Source organism: Scyliorhinus canicula, chromosome 21 (assembly GCF_902713615.1).
Source record: "Scyliorhinus canicula chromosome 21, sScyCan1.1, whole genome shotgun sequence".
NCBI lineage: Eukaryota > Metazoa > Chordata > Chondrichthyes > Carcharhiniformes > Scyliorhinidae > Scyliorhinus > Scyliorhinus canicula.
Window position 1 is genome coordinate 478,393 of NC_052166.1, and position 19,588 is coordinate 497,980.

Below are 19,588 nucleotides of genomic sequence, written 5' to 3' on the forward strand. Positions count from 1 at the left end.
GAGCCTCATACACACACAGCCTCATACACACACAGCCTCATACACACACATACCCACACACACACAGCCTCATACACACACATACCCACACACACAGCCTCATACACACACATACCCACACACACACAGCCTCATACACACACATACCCACACACACAGCCTCATACACACACATACCCACACACACACAGCCTCATACACACACATACCCACACACACAGCCTCATACACACACATACCCACACACACAGCCTCATACACACACATACCCACACACATACAGCCTCATACTTACACATTCATACACCCACCCACACATACCCCCCCCCCACACACACACAGCCTCATACACACCCTCACACACACATACATCCACCCACACATACCCCCACACTCACAGACACATGCCCACAACCACATACACCCACATTCACACACACACAGTCCAACCCCATCCTTCCGTCTCCAACCTCAGGAGATTGCAGCCCAGGGTGCTCTCTTTTGGTTTGACATGAAAATGAAAACCGCTTATTGTCACGAGTAGGCTTCAAATGAAGTTACTGTGAAAAGCCTCTAGTCGCCACATTCCGGCGCCTGTTCGGGGAGGCTGTTACGGGAATTGAATCCACGCTGTTGGCCTGCCTTGGTCTGCTTTAAAAGCCATCGATTTAGCCCACTGTGCTAAACCAGCCTCGATGTAACGAGACAACAATTTCACAGCTTGTGCTTCCTCCTCCTCGTTTTACCGTTAAGCGTGCCCGCTGCTGGGTAATGTTTAGTATATGTGTGTGTGTGTGCGCTTTTTCAAACCTAACTTTGAGCAATATGAGGCTAGCAGTCCAGTACCATTCATTGTTGACACAGTGGCAGCCACCAGCCAGCTCCTCAGTGCGCAGGCGTCACGCTTCTCTTAAAGGGCAAGAGGCTGCCCTTTTTTAATGTATATTCCCTTGTATATTACACCCCCCCCCCCTTCCTGTAACCCTGCACATTCTTCCTGTTCAGCTCACAGTCTAAACTCCTCCGAGATGCAGCTCGGGTGGAATGGCCATGGTCAATGCGCGGGGCTATGGGGGAGCGGGCGGTGAGGAACGGTGCGGGGGGAGGGGGCGTGCACTGGGCTAGGTGGGGTGCTCTTTAAGAGGGTCGGTGCAGACGAGCCAAATGGCCCCCTCCTCCGGCACCGTAGGGATTCTGCGGACTGACCCTGCCTCCAACCGCCCTCCGCGAGTGCCGATTCCAGACGCCGACCGCTCGCTGCCTGAAAAGGTTTCTCCTCCCTCACCGTCGTTCCTCTCGGCTCAAATGTGAGTCGCAGCTTCTCCAGTTCATCCACGGAGCGGAGGTCCCCTCACCCCTGGAACCGTCCCACACTCTCTCTTTCTCTCTATACGGCGTCTATACAGAGTGCTGGAGATCTGGATCGATGTTCGATGGCCGGCGCAGAGACAATGGGCCGAAGGGCCTCTTTCCATGTTATTACAAGCTCTACGCCAGCTGCACACTTCCTTCCCCATGCTCCTGACGACGTGGGGGGGGCTTCAGTGAGAATTCCCATTGACAACGGCGGGAATAGGGATTCCCACCGACAGCGAACAGCGAGGTGCCTCCCGCCATCGGGAAGCACGGGGGTATCGGAGAATCCCTTTCTCTCTCTCTGTCTCTCTCTCTCTCTGTCTCTCTCTCTCTCTCTGTCTCTCTCTCTCTGTCTCTCTCTCTATCTCTATCGCTTTCTCTCTCTGTCTCTCTCTCTCTATCTCTGTCTCTTTCTCTTTCTGTCTCTCTGCGTCTCTCCCTCACTGTCTTTCTCTCGATCTATGACTCTCCCTGTCTCTCTGTGTCTATCTCTGTCTCTCTCTCTCTCTCTGTCCTCTCTCTCTCTCTCTCTCTCTCTCTGTGCCTCTCTCTCTCTGTCTCTCCCTCTCTCTCTCTCTCGTCTCTCTCTCTCTCTCTGCCTCTCTCTCTGTCTCTCTCTCTGTCTCTCTCTGTGTCTCCCCTCTGTCTCTCTCTCTGTCCTCTCCTCTGTCTCTCCTCTTCTCCTCTCTCTCTGTCTCTCTCTCCTCTGTCTCTCTCTCTCTCTGTCTCCTCTCTCTCTGTGTCTCTCTCTCTGTCTCTCCTCTCTCTTTCTGTCCTCTCTCTCTCTGTCTCTCTCTCTCTCCCTGTCTCTCTCGCTCTGTCTCTCTCTCTCTGTCTGTCTCGCCCCTTCTCTCACTCTCCAATACGTTCAAATCCTTCCTAAAGTGTGCCCCCCCCCCCCCGAACTGGACCCACTGCCCCGGCTGGGGCTGAACCAGTGTTTTATAACAATTAAAGGTAACCTCCTTGCTCTGATACTCCACACCCTGGTTAATAAAGCCCAGGATTATGTTCATGTCATTAAGGGAGCTCTCGAGCTGTTCTGCCACTTCTGTCTCAGTGGCAGCTTCCTCAGTGCTGAGGAGCTGCGAGCTCTTAAAGGGGAAGGCATGGCCTTTTAATTAATACATATCATGGTGACTTGTACAGCTGTTCAGTACCGCAGTTTATTATCGGGGCGGCTGATTGAATTTAATACGCAGTATTTTTTTTAAGAGATTATTTTTTGTTTTGCTTTTAAAAGGCGATGTTGGCAGTGCAGTGCAGCGGGAATGTCAGTGAGTTCCCACTGCTTCCTCGCTGTTTGGGAATGCACAATGGAAGGCACACTGAATCGCAGCAGGTCGCTGAGAATGGTGTCGGTGGGGGGAGGGCCTGGAGCGGAGAGGGCCGGGGGCTGGGGGCTGGGGGTATGTCCTCCCTCTCCACCAGAGCACTCCTGGGAGATCAGGGTTCATTGTCAATGAGGCTGCTGAATTCATGAAGTTTGAAGGCAAACCTTTGTTTCTGTAACAATCTTTCTCTGTCCTCACACACTCGCACTTGCTTGCTCACTACTCGCTCGCTTGCCCGCTCACTCACTCACTGTGCCAAGGTGCCCGCATTCAAGGGGGAGGTCCAGGGAGCCATCCTGCCCTGACCCAGACCACTCAGGGGCCTCCAATAGCCTGGTAGATCCACCTCAGCCGTTCCGTCTGATCCACGTTTGTCTGGACCAGTACTGAACAGCGCCCGGAGGTAACCGCCTGGGGATCCCGGGAGTCTGATAGATCCTGGGTCAGCGTGTCTAAGCGGGTTTTAAACCTACTTAGGCTTGTGAAGCTTGGTCACCCCTCTCACTCCCCACTCCTCTATCTCTGTAACTTCCTCCAGCCCCTGCAACCCTTTGATTTGATTTGATTCATTGTCACATGTACCGAAGTGAAAATTATTTTTCTGCGACAAGGGAATGTACACAGTATGTACGTAGTAGACAAAAAGAATAATCGACAGAGAACATTGACAAATGGTACATCAACAAAACAGTGATTGGTTACAGTGCGGAACAAGGGGCCAAACAAAGCAAATTCATGAGCAAGAGCAGCATAGGGCGTCGTGAATAGTGTTCTTACAGGGAACCGGTCAGTCTGAGGGAGAGTCGTTGAGGAGTCTGGTAGCTGTGGGGAAGAAGCTGTTCCTATGTCTGGATGTGCGGGTCTTCAGACTTCTGTACCTTCTGCCTGATGGAAGGGTCTGGAAGAAGGCAATGTCTGGGTGGGAGGGGTCTCTGACAATGCTGTCTGCCTTCCTGAGGCAGCGGGAGGTGTAGACAGAATCAATGTGGGGGTGGCAAGCTTGTGTGATGCGTTGGGCTGAGTTCGCCACACTCTGCAGTTTCTTGTGATCTTGGACCGAGCAGTTGCCGTACCGAGCTGTGATGCAGCCGGATAGGATGCTCTCTATCGCACATCTGCAGAGGTTTGTGAGTCGATGCAGACAAGCTGAATTTCTTTAGCTTTCGTAGGAAGTAGAGACGTTGTTGGGCTTTCTTGACTGTTACATCAACGTGAGTGGCCCAGGACAGACTGTTGGTGATGGTGACCCCAGGAACTTAAAGCTATCGACCATCTCTTCTTTGGAGCCATTGATGTAGACGGGAGTGTGTGTCGTGCTGCGCTTCCTGAAGTCGATGATCAGTTCCTTGGTCTTTCCGATATTTAGAGAGGGGTTGTTTTCGGTACACCATGCAACCAAGTGACTTATCTCCCTCCTATAGACTGATTCGTCGTTGTTTGAGATACGGCCCACCACAGTCGTATCATCCGCAAACTTATAGATCTAGTTGGAGTTAAATCTTGCCACACAGTCGTGGGTGTATAGGGAGTAGAGTAGAGCACTGAGCACACATCCTTGTGGGGCCCCGGTGTTGAGGACTGTTGTGGAGGAGGTGCTGTTGCCGATCCTGACAGATTGCGGTCTGTTGGTGAGGAAGTCGAGGATCCAGCTGCACAGGGAGGGGTCAAGTCCACGATTACGGAGTTTGGTTATTAGTCTTGTTGGGGTAATGGCGTTGAAGGTGGAGCTGTAGTCTATGAACAGCAGTCTGACAGAGGTGTCCTTGATGTCGAGGTGTTTGAATATTGATTATAGAGCCAGGGAGATAGCATCTGCTGCGGACCGGTTGCGGTGATCGGCAAACTGCAATGAATCGAGACCGTCTGGGAGGCCGGCAGTGATCTGTCTCATAACTAGCCGCTCGAAGCATTTCATGATAACAGACGTCAGGGCCACCGGTCGGGAGGCGTTGAGGCAGGCTACCTTGTTCTTCCTTGGTACTGGTATTATGGTGGCCTTCTTGAAGGAGGTGGGGACCTCAGAGCGGAGGAGTGAGGTGGTGGATATCTGCGAATACACTCGCCAGCTGGTCGGCGCAGGCTCCGAGTGCTCGCACAGGGACTCCGCCAGCTGGTCTGCGCAGGCTCCGAGTGCTCGCACAGGGACTCCGCCAGCTGGTCTGCGCAGGCTCCGAGTGCTCGCACAGGGACTCCGCCAGCTGGTCTGCGCAGGCTCCGAGTGCTCGCACAGGGACTCCGCCAGCTGGTCTGCGCAGGCTCGGAGTGCTCGCACAGGGACTCCGCCAGCTGGTCTGCGCAGGCTCCGAGTGCTCGCACAGGGACTCCGCCAGCTGGTCTGCGCAGGCTCCGAGTGCTCGCACAGGGACTCCGCCAGCTGGTCTGCGCAGGCTCCGAGTGCTCGCACAGGGACTCCGCCAGCTGGTCTGCGCAGGCTCCGAGTGCTCGCACAGGGACTCCGCCAGCTGGTCGGCGCAGGCTCCGAGTGCTCGCACAGGGACTCCGCCAGCTGGTCTGCGCAGGCTCCGAGTGCTCGCACAGGGACTCCGCCAGCTGGTCTGCGCAGGCTCCGAGTGCTCGCACAGGGACTCCGCCAGCTGGTCTGCGCAGGCTCCGAGTGCTCGCACAGGGACTCCGCCAGCTGGTCTGCGCAGGCTCTGAGTGCTCGCACAGGGACTCCGCCAGCTGGTCTGCGCAGGCTCCGAGTGCTCACACAGGGACTCCGCCAGCTGGTCTGCGCAGGCTCCGAATGCTCGCACAGGGACTCCGTCGGGGCCCGTCGCTTTCCGCGGGTTCACTTTCAAGAAGGCAGCTCTTACCCCTGAGGCTGTAATAGTGGGTATGGCTGTGTCCAGGGCTGTTGGGGCGGCTGGCACTGATACATTGGCTGTCTGCTCAAAGCGGGCATAGAATTTGTTCAGATCATCGGGTAGGGATGCTCCAGCCCCAGATATTCCGACTGGCTTTGCTTTATAGCCTGTGATCTCATGTAGGCCCTGCCATAGTCATCGTGGGTTAGTGTCATTGGCCTGGGACTCGGGTTTGATGCGGTTTTGTCTTTTTGCATCCCCGATGGCTTTCCGTACGTCGTACCTGGATTTCTTGTACTTCCCTATCTCTGTAACCTCCTCCAGTCCCTACACCCCTCCCCATCTCTGTAACCTCCTCCAGTCCCTACACCCCTCCCCATCTCTGTAACCTCCTCCAGCCCCTACACCCCCTCCCTATCTCTGTAACCTCCTCCAGTCCCTACACCCCTCCCTATCTCTGTAACCTCCTCCAGTCCCTACACCCCTCCCTATCTCTGTAACCTACTCCAGCCGCTACAATCCTCCCTATCTCTGTAAACTCCTCCAGCCCCTACAACCCTCCCTATCTCTGTAAGCTCCTCCAGCCCCTACAACCCTCCCAATCTATGTAACCTCTTCCAGCCCCTACAATCCTCCCTATCTCTGTAACCTCCTCCAGCCCCTACAACCCTCCCAATCTATGTAACCTCTTCTAGCCCCTACAACCCTCCCTATCTCTGTAACCTCCTCCAGCCCCTACAACCCTCCCTATCTCTGTAATGTACTCCAGCCCCTACACCCCTCCCTATCTCTGTAACCTCCTCCAGCCCCTACAACCCTCCCTATCTCTGTAACCACCTCCAGCCCCTACAACCCTCCCTATCTCTGTAACCTCCTCCAGCCCCTACAACCCTCCCTATCTCTGTAACCTACTCCAGCCCCTACAACCCTCCCCATATCTGTAACTTCCTCCAGCCCCACACCCCTCCCTATCTCTGTAACCTCCTCCAGCCCCTACACCTCCTCCCTATCTCTGTAACCTCCTCCAGCCCCTACAGCCCTCCCTATCTCTGTAACCTCCTCCAGCTCCTACAGCCCTCCCTACCTCTGTAACCTCCAGCCCCTACAACCCTCCCAATCTCTGTAACCTCCTCCAGCCCCTACACCCCTCCCTATCTCTGTAACCTCCTCCAGCCCCTACAACCCTCCCAATCTATGTAACCTCTTCCAGCCCCTACAACCCTCCCTATCTCTGTAACATACTCCAGCCCCTACCTATCTCTGTAACCTCCTCCAGCCCCTACACCCCTCCCTATCTCTGTAACCTCCTCCAGCCCCTACAACCCTCCCTATCTCTGTAACCACCTCCAGCCCCTACAACCCTCCCTATCTCTGTAACCTCCTCCAGCCCCTACAACCCTCCCTATCTCTGTAACCTACTCCAGCCCCTACAACCCTCCCCATATCTGTAACTTCCTCCAGCCCCACACCCCTCCCTATCTCTGTAACCTCCTCCAGCCCCTACACCTCCTCCCTATCTCTGTAACCTCCTCCAGCCCCTACAGCCCTCCCTATCTCTGTAACCTCCTCCAGCTCCTACAGCCCTCCCTACCTCTGTAACCTCCAGCCCCTACAACCCTCCCAATCTCTGTAACCTCCTCCAGCCCCTACACCCCTCCCTATCTCTGTAACCTCCTCCAGCCCCTACAACCCTCCCAATCTATGTAACCTCTTCCAGCCCCTACACCCTCCCTATCTCTGTAACCTCCTCCAGCCCCTACACCCCTCCCTATCTCTGTAACCTCCTCCAGCCCCAACACCCCTCCCTATCTCTGTAACCTCCTCCAGCCCCTACACCCCCTCCCTATCTCTGTAACATACTCCAGCCCCTACACCCCCTACCTACCTCTGTAACCTCCTCCAGCCCCTACAACCCTCCCTATCTCTGTAACCTACTCCAGCCCCTACAACCCTCCCAATCTATGTAACCTCTTCCAGCCCCTACAACCCTCCCTAACTCTGTAACCTCCTCCAGCCCCTACACCCCCTCCCTATCTCTGTCACCTCCTCCAACCCTTACAACCCTCCCTTGTTCTGTAACCTCCTCCAGCCCCTACAACTCTCCCTATCTCTGTAACCTCCTCCAGCCCCTACACCCCTCCCTATCTCTGTAACCTCCTCCAGCCCCTACAACCCTTCCTATCTCTGTAACCTCCTCCAGCCCCTACACCCCTCCCTATCTCTGTAACCTGCTCGAGCCCCTACACCCCTCCCTATCTCTGTAACCTCCTCCAGCCCCTACAGCCCTCCCTATCTCTGTAACCTCCTCCAGCCCCTACACCCCTCCCTATCTCTGTAACCTCCTCCAGCCCCTACACCCCTCCCTATCTCTGTAACCTCCTCCAGCCCCTCCACCCCTCCCTATCTCTGTAACCTCCTCCAGCCCCTCCGAGATCTCTGCAGCCTATCCATCATCCCCCAATTCCAGTCGCTTTAACAATTGTAAACAGATGGGGCGACATTCTCGTGTATCGGGCGGGCGGGTCGTACCGGTGCCAAAGTGTGGTGTGACCCACTCCAGCGTCGGACCGCCCGGAGGGTGCGGAATCCTTCGCACCTTCGCGGGCTAGGCCAGCGCTGGAGTGATTGCCGCCGCGCCAACGGGCGCCGAGTGGCCGGGGGGGGGCGTTGCCAATGGCCCCCAACCGGCGCGCCGCGTTTCCCGCCCTCGCCAAAAAAGCAGCACCAGAGAATTCAGCAGATGGCGGCGGGGCGGGATTCACGCCTCCCCCACCAGCCCCCCCGGCGATTCTCCAGTCTGGCGGGGGTCGGAGATTCCCGCCCCAGGTTTCAACAAGAACAAAACAATATAACCAACACACCCCGCAGCTCCCCAGTAACAAACCTCAGCCAACAAGGCTGACACAAACAGGACCACCTTCCCCCTGCCCCCCTTTCCACTGGTTCTCCTGTCCTTATCGCCCCCCCCTTTGCCTCTTTCCCCCCTCCCCCCCTGCTGACAGCTTAATTTTCCTTGAAGAAGTCGATGAACGGCTGCCGCCTCCAAGCAAACTCTTGCAGCAATCCACTCAAGGCAAATTTAATTTTCACAAGTGTGAGAAACCCACCCATGTCCCTACCCACACCCCCGACTTAGTCAGGTCCGTCTCCGGGCCACCGGGAAGGCAAAGGCCAGGACATCGGCCTCTCTCACCCCCTGGGCCGTCTCTCCCTCTCTTTGTCTTTCCCTCTCTCCCTCTATCTCTCTCTCCCTGGCTCTCTCCGTCTCTCTGTCCCTCTCTCTGCCTCTGTCTCTCTCTCTCTGTCTCTCTCTCTCTGTCTCTCTCTCCCTGCCTCTCTCCATCTCTCTGCCTCTCTCTCTCTGTCTCTCTCTCTCTCTCTCTCTCTGTCTCTCTCTCTCTCTGTCTCTCTCTCCCTGCCTCTCTCCATCTCTCTGCCTCTCTCTCTCTGTCTATCTCTCTGTCTCTCTCTCTCTGTCTCTCTCTCCCTGCCTCTCTCCATCTCTCTGCCTCTCTCTCTCTGTCTCTCTCTCTCTCTGTTTGACTCTCTCTCCCTGTCTCTCCTTCTCTGTTTCCCTCTCGGTCTGTCTCTGTCTCTCCTCTCTGGCTCTCTCTCCCTCTCTGTCTCTCTCTGTCTTTTCCCCTCTCTTTCTCTGTTTCTCTCTCCCTCTGTCTCTCTCTCTCTGTCTCTCTGCTGCCGCACAGTGGTTAGCACGGTTTCTTCACAGAGGCAGGGTCTCCGGTTCGATTCCCCGCGACTGTCTGTGTGGAGTCTGCACATTCTCCCCGTGTGTGCGTGGGTTTCCTCCGGGTGCTCCGGTTTCCTCCCACAGTCCAAAGATGTGCAGGTTCGGTGGATTGGTTATGCTAAATTGCTCTTAGTGTCCAAAAAGGTTAGGTGGGGTTACTGGGTTACGGGGATAGGGTGGAGGTGTGGGGCTTAAGTGGGGTGCTCTTTCCTAGGGCCTGTGCAGACTTGATGGGCCGAATGGCCCCCTTCTGCTCTGTAAATTCCATGTTCTATATTTCTCTCTCTATCTCTGCAGCTCTATCTTTGTCTCTCTCTGCCTCTGTCTCTCTCCGCTTCTCTGTCTCTCTCTGTCTCTGTGACTCTCTCTCCGCCTTTCTCTTGGTCTCACTCTCTCTGTCGCTTTCTCTCCGCCTCTCTCTCTGTCTGTCTGTCTCTCTCTCTCCCTCTCTCTCTGTCTGTCTTTCTCACTCTCCCTCTCTCTCTCTCTGTCTCTCTCTCTCTCTCCACCTTTCTCTTGGTCTCTCTCTCTCTCTCTCTGTCTTTCTCTCTCTCTCCTCCTTTAGGAAGATGGTTCCTGTCTTAATTATTTCCTTATGTGGTTTGGTGTCAGACTTGGCTTGGTCATGTTTCCCTTGCGAGTCTTCCCCCTGTTGATTGTGCTGTTGAAATACTGGTTCTTGTGGTTTGGGAATGTGGGCGTTGCTCTGGATGAAGGTGCAATATCCCAGTGACGGGATAAATGCGTGACCAGCACTTACTGCAATCGTCGAAGATGCGACCGAGGGAGAGGGGAGGGGACAGCGGGGAGAAATCAGAGCGCTGTGCGGAGTTAGTTTGATCAGGACAGGCTTTGGGTTTTGTGGGACTGAACTGTCGATGTCCACTGCTAAATGAACATCAGTGAGTGTGCGGTCTTCAGAGGAGTTCCGGTGGGGGCTTTGAGCAGTGTCGGAGTTGGTAGTTTTTAACCTCTCGCTGGATCAGACCCCACCTCGCCGGCTTTTTTAGTGGAGACGACTAGCTGCTGAAATGTGCGCGGGGCTGGTGAAGTTCACCGTGTTTGGGGCGCACTGAATTTCGCAATTGACATCCCGTCAGAAGTGAGGGCCGGAGGAGACAGCGCAAGACATGAGGTGAGAAAGGTTGTGTGTGTGTGCACAAGAGAGAGAGAGAGAGAGAGAGAGAAACTTGAGTCAACAGAGTTGACCTCATTGTTACATGGCAGAATCCACAGGGAGCAGGTTGCTCCTGGCCCTTCCTGGCAGGGGAATGTTGTGCATGTTTTGTGTGGGATGAGGAACAATGTGAGAAAACACTGTCAGCTCCGGCTATATATAGGGAGAACCATCTGTTGGTCTTTATCATTTGACGAAACATTCTCTCCCAAACCCCCTCCCCCGCTGCCTCATCCTCCCGCCCTTCGATCGGCAGCAATGTGTACCTGAAATGGAATGTGCAAGGGCGCTGTAACCTCAATCCTTTGTGCAGGGATGTTGTGGAGATGCCGGCGTTGGACTGGGGTGAGCACAGTAAGAAGTCTTACAACACCAGGTTAATGTCCAACAGGTTTGTTTCAAACACGAGCTTTCGGAGCTTCCTCAGGTGAATGAAGAAGGAGCAGTGCACCGAAAGCTAGTGTTTGAAACAAACCTGTTGGACTTTAACCTGGTGTTGTCAGACTTCTTACTGTGCAGGGAGACAGAGGAGGGGAGGGAGAGTCAGCTGTTAGCCGGGAATGTGTTGTGTTTGGACCTTTTTGTCAGGTTGTCGGATGGGGGCGTCAGTGGGACGGGCAGCCTGTCCCCGGGCCGACTACGCGGGCCACACACGAAAGCCAGGACGCTGCCCGCCTCCCCACCCTCCGGGCACCATATCCTCCTGGCTCCTCCGTCCGGGCAGCGTGCGGACGAGGAACGACACCCGCCCTCTCCGCCCATCCACGTTTAAGATGTGGTGGCCTAGTGGCTAGCACTGCTGCCTCACGGCGCCGAGGTCCCAGGTTCGATCCCGGCTCTGGGTCACTGTCCGTGTGGAGTTTGCACATTCTCCCCGTGTCTGCGTGGGTTTCACCTCCCCCCCCCCACAACCCAAAGATGTGCAGAGTAGGTGGATTGGCCGCGCTAAATTGCCCCTTAATTGGAAAACATAATTGAGTACTCTAAATTTATATTAAAAAAAGATGTTCGCTCGGACCTGCCTGCCGAACCAAATGTTTGGTCCCCTGCCTTGCACCCAGCCAGCCTGCTTCCAGCTCCATCGCTGGAATAGTCCCACTCCCTCCCAGCTGGAAATCTCTCACACGCCTCAATGGCTCGTTTTCCGAGGGGAGGAACGTGCGAGGATCTGTCCAAATCGTAGAAATCTACAGACCCAAAGGAGGCTGCTCGTCCCACCATGTCCCTGCTGACCGGCACGTTAACCACCTGGCCTAAACCTACCCTCCAGGTTACAGCAGCCCCGTGCACACCCCCAGCCCCTTTATCAGTGCTGTAAGTGTCTCTGCCTCTGGCAGTCAGTTCCAGACCCTTTAATCTTTCAGGGGATGTAGGGGTTGGCGGGCGAAGCCAGCATTTGTTGTCTATCCCCACTTGCCCCCTCGAGCAGAGTGTCTCGCTGGGGCCATTTCAGAGGGGGGGGGGGGGGGCAGTTAGGAATCGACCACGTCACTGTGGGGGGGGTCTGTCTGGAGTAACGTGTAAGGCGGACCCAGGTAAGCACGGTAGATTCCCCTCACTGAAGGGACAGCAGTGAACCGGATGGGTTTTACGACCGTCAACAATGGTTTCATCAAAACCGAGGCTAGCTTTCAATCCCAGATCTTATTGATACCGTGCAGGAGGGGGCCATTTGGCCCATCGAGTCTGAACCGACCCTCCAAAAGAGTACCGTATCTAGGCCCACTCTCCCACCCTATCCCCGTAACCCCACCTAAACTTGCACGTCATTGGACTGTGGGAGGAAATCGGACGACGCGGAGGCAGACACTGGGAAGGCCGGAATCGAACCCAGGTCCCTGGCGCCGTGAGGCAGCAGTGCTAACCACTGTTCCAGCGTGCCGCCCCAATATTAACTGAATTTAAATCCACCCGCTGTCCTGGTGGGAGATAAACCCCCGTCCCCTGAACATTTGCCTCGGCCTGGATTGTACCGCCTTCCCTCCCTCTGAGTGACACAACCTCTCCTTCAATCCCCTCTACACCCTCCCACATCTGTCAGAATTAAACATGTTCGACGGGTTTCATGTGAAGTAATCGTCCTGGTTTTGGCCTTTTCCACCCTCGATATGTTAACCCCACTGCAGTACCTTCCAGGGGGCGGCAGCGGAGGGAACGGAGGAGGCTGGACAGAGGCAGGCGCAAAAAGAAGTTCCCCCTCATCCCTACTGGCCTTTCTGTTTGTGCCCAGTGTCGCTCCCTGGCGAGGGTGGCACAGCGTCTGTGCCGTTTCCAGGGTTGGTGCTGCCCCGCGGGACCAGCAGGTCAGTGTCGCTCCCTGGCGAGGGTGGCACAGCGTCTGTGCCGTTTCCAGGGTTGATGCTGCCCCGACCAGCAGGTCAGTGTCGCTCCCTGGAGAGGGTGGCACAGCGTCTGTGCCGTTTCCAGGGTTGGTGCTGCCCCGCGGGACCAGCAGGTCAGTGTCGCTCCCTGGAGAGGGTGGCACAGCGTCTGTGCCGTTTCCAGGGTTGGTGCTGCCCCGCGGGACCAGCAGGTCAGTGTCGCTCCCTGGAGAGGGTGGCACAGTGTCTGTGCCGTTTCCAGGGTTGGTGCTGCCCCGCGGGACCAGCAGGTCAGTGTCGCTCCCTGGAGAGGGTGGCACAGCGTCTGTGCCGTTTCCAGGGTTGATGCTGCCCCGACCAGCAGGTCAGTGTCACTCCCTGGAGAGGGTGGCACAGCGTCTGTGCTGTTTCCAGGGTTGGTGCTGCCCCGCGGGACCAGCAGGTCAGTGTCGCTCCCTGGAGAGGGTGGCACAGCGTCTGTGCTGTTTCCAGGGTTGGTGCTGCCCCGCGGGACCAGCAGGTCAGTGTCGCTCCCTGGCGAGGGTGGCACAGCGTCTGTGCCGTTTCCAGGGTTGATGCTGCCCGGACCAGCAGGTCAGTGTCGCTCCCTGGAGAGGGTGGCACAGCGTCTGTGCCGTTTCCAGGGTTGATGCTGCCCGGACCAGCAGGTCAGTGTCGCTCCCTGGAGAGGGTGGCACAGTGTCTGTGCCGTTTCCAGGGTTGGTGCTGCCCCGCGGGACCAGCAGGTCAGTGTCGCTCCCTGGAGAGGGTGGCACAGCGTCTGTGCCGTTTCCAGGGTTGATGCTGCCCGGACCAGCAGGTCAGTGTCGCTCCCTGGAGAGGGTGGCACAGCGTCTGTGCCGTTTCCAGGGTTGGTGCTGCCCCGCGGGACCAGCAGGTCAGTGTCGCTCCCTGGAGAGGGAATTTGCCTCTGGTCCAGTTGTGGTCTGTTTCCTTTGGTCCTTTCTCACACTGCCAACTGTAATTGTGACATAAATACTAGTCTTCGGCGGAACCTTTAACTGTGGCAGTGACTGCTGTAATGACTCATCGAAGGATGGGATTCTGTCAACGTGCCACTCCCGATTCCTGCACTGGAGTGTCAGCCTATCGAAAAACAGCAACTTCAATCTAATAATAATAATAATCTGTATTAGTGTCACAAGTAGGTTTACATTAACACTGCAATGAAGTTACTGTGGAAAGCCCCTCATCGCCACACTCTGGAAGGAGTAACAGGAAGACAGCGTACTGGGCTAATGGTAAGATTCTTGGTAGTGTGGATGAGCAGAGCGATCTCGGTGTCCATGTACTCAATTGCATGTACTCATGTACATAGATCCCTGAAAGTTGCCACCCAGGTTGAGAGGGTTGTTAAGAAGGCGTACGGTGTGTTAGCTTTTATTGGTAGAGGGATTGAGTTTCGGAGCCATGAGGTCATGTTGCAGTTGTACAAAACTCGTGCGGCCGCATTTGGAGTATTGCGTGCAGTTCTGGTCTAGCGCATTATAGGAAGGATGTGGAAGCATTGGAAAGGGTACAGAGCAGATTTACCAGGATGTTGCCTGGTATGGAGGGAAGATCGTGTGAGGGAAGGCTGAGGGACTTGAGGCTGTTTTCGTTAGAGAGAAGGTTAAGAGGTGACTTAATTGAGGCATACAAGATGATCAGAGGGTTAGATAGGGTGGACAGTGAGAGCCTTTTTCCTCAGATGGTGATGGCTAGCATGAGGGGACATAGCTTGAAATTGAGGGAAGATATAGGATAGATGTCAGAGGTAGGTTCTTTACTCAGAGAGTAGTAAGGCCGTGGAATGCCCTGCCTGCAACAGTAGTGGACACACCAACACTAAACGCATTCAAATGGTCATTGGATAGACATATGGATGATAAGGGAATAGTGTAGAGGGACTTAGAGGGGTTTCACAGGTCAGCGCAACATCAAGAGCCGAAGGGCCTGCACTGCGCTGCAATGTTCTATATCTATATGTTCGGGTACACAGAGGGAGAATTTAGAATGTCCAATTCACCTCACAGAATGTCTTTCGGGACTTGTGGGAGGAAACCGGAGCACCTGTAGGAAACCCACGCAGACGCTGCGCAGATTCCGGACAGACCCAAGCCGGGAATCGAACCTGGGACCCCAGCACTGTGAAGCAACAGTGCTAACCACTGTGCTACCGTGCCACCTCGACATAGTCAGCGCCTTTACTGTAGTTATACATCCCAGGGGACATCACAGTTGTGCGTTAAATACAACGCGAAAGGGAGCCATGGAAGGAGCTGTTGAGGCAGGTGACTAAATGTTTGGCCCAAGAGGTGAGGGGTTTTAAGTCTTAAGGACAAGGAGGAGAGAGAGGTTGAGGGGGGGAATCCAGATCTCTGGATTCCCGCCCCCAGGCAGCTGAAGGCACATCCATCAATGGTGGAACGATGGGCATCGGGTGATGCTCAAGGGGCCGGAATAGGAGGAGCGCAGATATCTCGGAGTCTTGTAGGGACTGTAGGTTACTGAGATAGGGAGGATTGTAGGGGCTGGAGGAGGTTACAGAGATAGGGAGGGTTGTAGGGGCTGGAGGAGGTTACAGAGATAGGGAGGGGTGTAGGGGCTGGAGGAGGTTACAGAGATAGGGAGGGGGTGTAGGGGCTGGAGGAGGTTACAGAGATAGGGAGGAGGTGTAGGGGCTGGAGGAGGTTACAGAGATAGGGAGGGTTGTAGGGGCTGGAGGAGGTTACAGAGATAGAGAGGATATTGGGCTGGAGGAGGTTACTGAGATAGGGAGGGTCGTAGGGGATGGAGGAGGTTACAGAGATAGAGAGGGTATGGGGCTGGAGGAGGTTACAGAGATAGGGAGGGCTGAAGGGGCTGGAGGAGGTTACAGAGATAGGGAGGGTTGTAGGGGCTGGAGGTGGTTACAGAGATAGGGAGAGGTGAGGGGATGGAGGAGGTTACAGAGATAGGGAGGGTTGTAGGGACTGGAGGAGGTTACAGAGATAGGGAGGGGTGTAGGGGATGGAGGAGGTTACAGAGATAGGGAGGGGTGTAAGGGCTGGAGGAGGTTACAGAGATAGGGAGGGGTGTAGGGGCTGGAGGAGGTTACAGAGATAGAGAGGGGGTGTAGGGGCTGGAGGAGGTTACAGCGATAGGGAGGATTGTAAGGGCTGGAGGTGGTTACAGAGATAGGGAGGGTTGTAGGGGCTGGAGGAGGTTACGAGATAGAGAGGATATTGGGCTGGAGGAGGTTACTGAGATAGGGAGGGTCGTAGGGGATGGAGGAGGTTACAGAGATAGGGAGGGGTTGTAGGGGCTGGAGGAGGTTACAGAGATAGAGAGGGGGTGTAGGGGCTGGAGGAGGTTACAGCGATAGGGAGGATTGTAAGGGCTGGAGGTGGTTACAGAGATAGGGAGGGTTGTAGGGGCTGGAGGAGGTTACAGAGATAGAGAGGATATTGGGCTGGAGGAGGTTACTGAGATAGGGAGGGTCGTAGGGGATGGAGGAGGTTACAGAGATAGGGAGGGGTGTAGGGGCTGGAGGAGGTTACAGAGATAGAGAGGGGTTGTAGGGGCTGGAGGAGGTTCCAGAGATAGGGAGGGATAGCCAAGCTGTCAGCCTCCGTACAGTATGTGGATCCTGTGGTGTCTGCCGATTGATCGAGGGGCTGGTCCTTGGTGCAGGTATCTACTGAGTCAGTTCCTCTTGTTGTTGAGAGAGCTGAGGGACAGTGGAGAGTCAGGGAGGGGAGTGGGGGGGTGGAGGCTGCTGATGGGGGTTTCCCCATTGCTGTGGCTGAGCCTGGCTTGCAGACAGAGGGAGGACGGTGAGGAATGCCACCGTCTGAGGCAGTCCAGAGAGGATGAATCAGAGCCCGAGACAAAGGGATTCATTTCAACATAACGCAGGGAGAGCACGAGGAGAAAGCCTCAGTGCAGGTGGCAGCCCCTGTGGATCCTGCCCAGGGCTGGCAATTCAGTCACCTGGACAATGACAGCTGGTGAATTTCAATTCAATTTGAAATGTATTTAATTCACATCAGACCGTACAACCAGCAGTTTTGCCCTCAGTCCCTGCCCCATCCAGCTCAGCTCCTGTCCTTATTGGGAGGGAATTCTGCAGCCCTGCATCATAGCCATGGGCTGCCGCGCAGACAAGTGGTGCCTGAGTATAACGCCTCATCCCGCAGGATACGGCTACGTGGAATGTTGGAGGAGGAAGGGCTAAAAGCTCAGGGAGATGCTGATTATGGAGACTCAAAATCCCCACAGTGCAGAAGGAGGCCATTGAGTCTGCACCGACCCTCTGAAAGAGCACCCCACCCTATCCCCCACCCTATCCCCACCTAACCTGCACATCTTTGGACTGTGGGAGGAAACCGGAGCACCCGGAGGAAACCCACGCAGACACGGGGAGAACATGCAGACTCCGCACAGACAGTGACCCAGCGGGGAATCGAACCAGGTCCCCGGCGCTGTGAGGCAGCGATGCTGACCACCGCCCGCTTGAGAACGCAGAGGGCTGATGAACTGGAGGCCCCTTTGAAATGCCGGCCTGGTCCGTCTGCCCGGTGATCGCACAGACACACAGGAACGGTGGAGGAATCGGGCAGAGTGAGTATCCTGCTCAGAGGCACCGCCGAGCACGCGAGTGCCTCGTGCATCAGCATCGTTTGTCCAGGCTGCTCTCTGCGCTGAGATGGGTGTGTGTTCCATGGAGGTGAAGGCAATCATGTTCAGTCCCAGTGTTCAGACTTGCTGTGAATCATGTCTGAGTCACGTAACTTTAACGCTGTATCTATTGTGACAAGTCAGACAGAGCCCTTCCCTTCCTCCTGCCTCCACATCAACTGGGGACTGATCTTGCTGTCTCTCCAACTTGCCATCCGACTCACGGCCACTCACCTGGGCTCCATGTGCACGGGTCTCTCGGCTGTAACCTAGCTTCTGAGTCAAGAGCTTTCACTTAGAAATAGGAGAAGGAACGCCCCGGTGAGCTTTGCAGCGGGTTCCCTGGGACCCCTGGGGTGGGGAGGTCAGGAGCTTCGTCAGGGTTGGGGTTTGAGTGGGGTCTTAACGGAGGAGGAAGAGGCGGCAAGAGAATTCTGGAGCTTGGGACCCCGGGAACAGCTCCATTGAGGGGGAAGGATACATGCGAGGCGGGAGGTGGCCGGTGGATGTTTTTGTTTGCCGGGGAGGGAGCGGGGGTGGCGGTGCTTTGCCCGAGGTGGGGGGGGGGGGGGGTTGCAGGTTACTGTGGTGAGGGGAGGTGAATCCCCAAATGGATCTGAACACGGGGACGATGGATTTGAAAAGCGGAGGTGTTACCTGGCAGAGGAGCAATGTAGGTCAACCAGTGCAGGGGTCTCTGCGTGGCTGAGGACTTGGCAGAGGTTGTGTGGGGGTGGGGGCAGTGAGGGTGGCAGAGGGCAAAATTCTGGATGAGTCCAAGTGTACCGAGGCGGAATATGGGAGGCCAGTCAGGACATTGCGGATATTGTCACCTGGAAGTGCGGATGTGGACGGGGGTTTCAGCAGCCGGTGAGGCGAGGTGGGGGGGGGGCAGAGACAGGTCGTGATACCAAGTTAGGAAGGAGTTATCCCCTCGCCGATGGACAGCATTCAGCTGGGGAGGCAGTGGGGGTCAGACAGGCGATCAGGTCACCCAGAACGGTGGAGTTTGCCAAAGCATGTTTGAACCCATGAGCCGGAGGGCGCGGAGTCAGTCTCGGCGGCAAATGGATACCAACGGAGCACAAATTGATCAACAGCCTTTTTCCTACCTCGGATCCCTCCCTTTACCTGCCTTGACTTGGCTGCACCTCTGGACCATTAAGTCAGTGTCGTTGATTTCCCCCATTGCTGCTCGCTGCCGGGGTGGGGTCAGTACCGGCGTTAGGAGCTCCACCTGCTTGTTCTCTTGTCATTACTTAGCTTTGGAAAGCAGCAGGTTCGATCCCGGGTCACTGTCCGTGTGGAGTTTGCACATTCTCCCTGTGTCTGCGTGGGTTTCGCCCCCACAACCCAAAAATGTGCAGGGTAGGTGGATTGGCCACGCTAAATTGCCCCTTAATTGGGAAAAATAATTGGGTAATCTAAATTTATTTTTAAAAAAAGCAAAAAAAAAAGCTTTGGAAAGCAGCATCTACGTTTTTTTGCAACTTGATCCACGGTTCAGGTGAGGGTTTGACTCGTGTGGCCTGGTTGCCTCTCTCAATCCCAGGGGCATTGAATCCAGACCTTCCTGTAGCTGGGTGGCACAGTTGTTAGCGCTGCTGCCTCACAGCGTCAGGGACCTGGGCTCAATTCCTGGCTTGGGTCACTGTCTGTGCGGAGTCTACACGTTCTCCCCGTGTGTGCGTGGGTTTCCTCCGGGTGCTCCGGTTTCCTCCCACAGTCAAAGATGTGCAGGTTAGGTGGATTGGCCACGCTAAATTGCCCTTAGTGTCCAATAGATGTGCAGGTTGGGTGAGGTTAAGGGTGGGAGGGTACGCCTAGGTAGGGTGCTCTTTCGGAGGATTGTTGCAGACCCGATGGGCTGAACGGCCTCCTTCTGCCCTCGAGGATTTCTATGACCTCCGGGCGGCTGTATTTTCCTACATTATAGCAGAAGGAGCTCTTCAAAGCTCCTACTGGCGGGGAGTGCTTGCGGTGCTGAGTTTCGAACCGCACTATTGGATCTTCAGACTCCCTTTTAAGGAGGCAACAGAGCCTCGGGTTAATCTCTAATCCAAGAATGGTGTCCTCAGTGGAGCAGCACTCCATAACTATCAGACGGGAGGCTTAACCTCGATTCCGCCCTGGTGTACAGACTTAAACCTGAAGCTTACAGAGCGATACTGATACGTTACCTG

General features: G+C 55.5%; 1 protein-coding gene across 1 annotated transcript in view; it reads left to right on the forward strand.

Moving 5' to 3' along the window:
- Positions 1-10,007: 10,007 nt before the first annotated feature.
- The window catches only part of LOC119955880 (cyclin-dependent kinase 17-like), a 155,981-nt gene continuing 146,400 nt past the window's right edge, over positions 10,008-19,588 (forward strand). Inside the window, exon 1 of the mRNA XM_038782532.1 lies at positions 10,008-10,380. The gene's annotated coding sequence lies outside the window, so the exon portion shown is untranslated. The remainder of the gene's footprint in view (positions 10,381-19,588) is intronic.